This window comes from Equus caballus, chromosome 16 (assembly GCF_041296265.1).
Source record: "Equus caballus isolate H_3958 breed thoroughbred chromosome 16, TB-T2T, whole genome shotgun sequence".
In the NCBI taxonomy this organism is placed as follows: Eukaryota; Metazoa; Chordata; class Mammalia; order Perissodactyla; family Equidae; genus Equus; species Equus caballus.
Genome location: NC_091699.1, coordinates 4,103,919 through 4,108,774, shown reverse-complemented (window position 1 = coordinate 4,108,774; position 4,856 = coordinate 4,103,919). Strand labels below are relative to the sequence as shown.

The following is a 4,856-nucleotide window of genomic DNA, read 5'->3' as shown; positions in this document are numbered from 1 at the left end:
TCAGAATATGACATCCTCTACTCCAGTTGTACAATTATTCAAAAGTTATTTATAATTGATCTCAGGGTTTTTTTTTTTTCCTTCTCCTGGCTCTATAAATTGGAAGCATATTTGTCTCTCTAACCTACACAGTAGACAGAAAGCCACAGCAAATTTAAGTTGTGAATGTGTTTTGTAATCAGTAGGCGCAACAAGAATAAGGTAAATATGATCATGTTCTAAGGGGTAGTAGAAAACATTCAATTTAAAAGCTCTTACTGAGCACCCCAAAGTACAAGACATTGAGGTGGAACAATGTGGAATAAAATCCTGAGAGCACATCGTTTTCAATATTCTAACTCCAGGAAGGAACCTAAAATAAGCACATTCTTTTTTTGCCTTAAGGCAATAGTATCTACTATTGTAAGAAAAGCTATAAAGCAAGCGTTTAGAGAACAGGAGAATGGATTTTCCTTCTCACAGGCAATCACTGAAAGCCATTTAAAGGATGTTTCTCAGCACTTTGATCCTAAAGTTCACAGAAGGTTGAAGCAGCTAGAAATAGAAAGATATTACAGCAAGAAAGGAGAGGTCAAGAGGAGTTTGCATACTGTACAACTATTTATTTTTTTATTTTTATTTAAGTTTTTTCCTGAGGAAGATTTGCCCTCAGCTAACATCTTTGCCAATTTTCCTCTATATTATATGTGAGTTGCTCCTACAACTAGTTATTTTAAATCCTTGGCTAGTACATTACTTCTATTACAGAGATCACACCTGTTATATTTACTAACCTTAGTATAGCCCCATTACATGGTGAACATACCCTGTTTATACACATAATTCAATAAATATTTGTTGATGTGAGAACTATATTGTCCTTTTTCTAGATCAGAGGGTATTATAAATTGCAAAATAGATTAAAATTCTTTTGTTTAACACAGGAGGAGTCTCCCTGATGTATGCTTGAGGCCACAGAGAATATTTCTCAGAGAAATTAATAAATATATGACTAAAGTAGTCTAAATTGTTTGGATCATGAAAGGATAGAATTGAGCGTTGCATATGCAGATTTGGGTCTAGACTTTTAATGTCATCATGAAACTATTGATTAAATATTTGATAAAGATCCACGATTATTATTAAACAAATTAAATATACTTATTATTTATAACTATATTATAAATAAATAAAGTAATTTATAATTATTGTATATATTATTATACATAATAAATATAATTATGTATAAATATAAATTATAAATTAATAAAATATTATAAAAATATTATATAAGTCATTTTAAGTATATATGTCCAACTGTAAGAAAGAATTAAATTTATCCTGGAAAGAGACAGGTTAATAGAATTGATAATACCCACACCAGAAACTACACTCTCTAGTGTGTGGCCAAAATCACTGACTGAATAGAGCATGAGAGAATTTCACATCATCTTGCTTCCAATGCCTACCACAGTTTCAAATACTAATATTATAGGACACATCTCTCATTTAAGTGAACAAAGGAAATGATAAACTCATTGTAATGGTTATGATGCCAAGACACATTTCTCTTATAGTTTCAGATGTTTGTCCTGGATCACAAAGTACAAAAAGACTTTTCTTTTTTTTTTTTTATCATTGACACTCCAAAGTGAATAACCTCATCAGGTCTTTTCCCAAGAGTTGTTTTTGATTTGGAGGAAGATGAGGGAAATTTCAAGTCTATTGAGAAGAAAATGTACTAAAAGAGGGAAAAATATATAACAGTGATTGTGTGTTAGTTAATCTATCACAGGCTGAGCATTTGCCAACTCACAACTTCCAAGACAATATATTGAAATTTTGGGTGAGATTGGGGAGAGAGACAATAGGATAAGAAAGTCTTCCAGATTATATTTAAATATACTTTATTTCAGTTTATATTTTTACTTTCATACAGTGTCTCATCCAATATCAACTTAGCAGGGTGTATCTGGAGAAAGACTTTGGTATTGGAAATAAGGGCGATGATAATATTTGTTTTCAAATTTGAAAAAAAAAGAAATCTTCATTGAAAGAAGTGACACTTCAACATTTAATAACCGTTGACTTTGCTAAGACAGAAATAAAAAAAATAAATCAGTTACTGACGATCTAATATCCCTCTTTCTAAAGCCACATCTCCCTGCCCTTTCTTCTTCTCTACTCCGTTTCATTGTTTCATGAAGGTGGGGTTTGGGTGGTTACAGTCAAGATTTGGTCCTAAACCATTTTCTTGGATACACCCAAACACACAACCACTCTAGGTCTATGATGCTTAAGCTGAAAACTTGAATTGTGACAACAAACTATTAAGTAATATCCCTTCTTTAATTTAGGAGTGTCACTTCAGGAGCTCTAAGGGGCGCTTTTCAGAAACTGATGAAAGACAGATAAAAATGGGGGTATTTGATATATTAACAATTAGAGCATTCATTTCTATTAGTATTTTCCAAGGACTAATATCATAGTAGTGCTTAAAGTTTGCAGTAGATTATTCAAAGACTATAAGTGTTTCCTGTTTCTCCTTTCAAGTGGAATATCTGGGATATAATGTGTAGAGAAGTGGAGAATCTTATGTATTTCTAGCAAATATATTATTTGTATAAATGTTTGTAACAATGTTGTAAAGGACTATATAAAGAACACATTCTTTATCTTGTTGGGAGTGATATGTGCATTGTTTATTATTATTCTTGAACCTACAAGGGTAGTCATGTATATCCTAAATGCCAAGTGATGCACCATGCAAAACATGGGCTCCAAGACTGACTAAAATAGAAAACTGAAGGGTCCAGCCCAGTGGCACAGCAGTTAAGTGCACACGTTCTGCTTTGGCGGCCTGGCATTTGCCGGTTTGGATCCTGGGTGCAGACATGGCACCACTTGGCAAGCCATGCTGTGGTAGGCATTCCACATGTTAAGTAGAGGAATATGGGCACCAATGTTAGCTCAAGGCCAGTCTTCCTCAGCAAAAAGAAGAGGACTGGCAGCAGTTAAATAAAAGAGAGATAAAACTGAAGTAAATAATGAAATGAGGGTTAGCTCTTAATTTTGTATGTATTAAATTGGCAAAATTAGTCAACATAATGTCAAAGCTAAAAAAGGGTTGTATTTCAAGAGTACTGTAGGAAAATTATCACATCCACAAGTTTATTTGAGACTCAATGTGCCCACTGAACTGGTCATTAAAAATTTAGGAACAAAGTATGGAACTGACGGTGAGAACTCTGTCAGAATGTACTTCATGAAGAGTATTTAATTTTGCTTAAAATATTCCATGATTTCCCATAGTACCAAGAATTAACTTGCTTTAACTATCCCATAATATCTCATGGCACAACTTACATTAATTCTTTTATTTTTTTCACACAATTTGGCTCACATTCATCCCTTCTTCTCATTCATGAAATCATTCAGCTGAACAATAATGTGATTGAGTTCATTCTGCTTGGGTAAACTAAGGGTCCTGTAAGGAAGAAAACAGTTTGTCACTTTCTTGATTTTCTATTTGGGTACATTGTTGGATAACTTGCTGATTATTAGACCAGCTAGGAACATGGAAGTCCAATGTACTTCTTCCTTTTCCACTTATCCTTATCTGGCACCTGCTTCTCTACGTCCATATCCTCTAGAATGATTGTGGCTGACCTTTTGAAGAAGACCACTGTCTCTTTCAGTGAATGCATGATCCATGTCTTTTTAATGCATTACTTTGGTAGCCTAGAGATATTTATCCTAATTCTCATGCATTTTTACCACTCTGTAGCCATCTGTAAGTCCCTGTGCTACACAACGAAGATGAGTTATCAAGTCTGTGGTTCACTAGTGGCTGTGGCCTGGGTGGGGTCCTGTGTACATTCTTCAGCTCAGATTTTTATGACCTTGAGTTTACCTTTTTGTGGTCCCAATGTGATTGATCACTATTTCTGTGACTTGCAGCCTTTGTTGAAACTTACCTGTACAGACACCTACGTGGTAAATCTACTCTTAGTGTCCAATAGTGAGACCATCTGTATAGTGAGTTTTGTCATGGTGATGTTCTCCTATGTTATCATCTTGCGTTCTCTGAGAAACCACAGTGCTGAAGGAATAAGAAAAGCCTTCTGCAACTGTATCTCCCACATCATAGTGGTCATCGTGTTCTTTGGTCCTTATATATTTATATAAACATACACTGCAACCACCTTCCGCATGGACATGATGACACCTGTCAGTTGGAAAACCTTTGTTCAACCTTCTGATTTGTACACTGAGAAATGGAGAAGTGAAAAATGCAATGAGAATGTTGTGGAACAAGAAGATCGTCTCAGATGCCAAAAGAAGAATGGGAGTTTTAAATTTTTCTTAATAGTTTGGATTGACCCAAAAGTTCATAGAGAATATGCTATTCTTATTGTGGAGTTTTACAATCCTAACTTTGAGAACTACTTCCTTCAGGAAAATAAAGAATGTGAACCCATAAGCTGGTTAGTATCGAGTCAAATTTATGAAGGGGAAGTGACAGCACCAGGTATAGTCTGGTACGGAAGGCCCATTGCCTTAGTGGTTCACTGCTGTTTCTCTGACTTTTGCCTTCCTAGTGTCACCTATGGTTTTTATCTAGTGTTTTAGCTGTTCTTCATAATGGTGAGTAATGATGCTTTCTGCTTCTAGATTAACCTCCTCCCCATGCTTATATCTACAGCCTGGCTACTTATACCTCTTCCAAAGGGTTTCATTTATTAGACACTTCTGTCTCGACACATTTGATCATCAACCTTCAACTTAATTGTTCTTCCTGATTCAGCAGAAAGTATCAGATTCAAATAACTGTAAAAAGTCCATGTAGCAAGGAAGAAGATAAAATCTAGTAATCC

The 4,856-nt window shown here is 34.8% G+C and overlaps 1 pseudogene; it reads left to right on the top strand.

Annotated features, from left to right (window-relative positions):
* The first annotated feature begins 3,206 nt into the window (after positions 1–3,206).
* LOC138918147 (olfactory receptor 4C16-like) lies at positions 3,207–4,348 on the top strand (annotated as a pseudogene).
* The last annotated feature ends 508 nt before the right edge of the window (positions 4,349–4,856 follow it).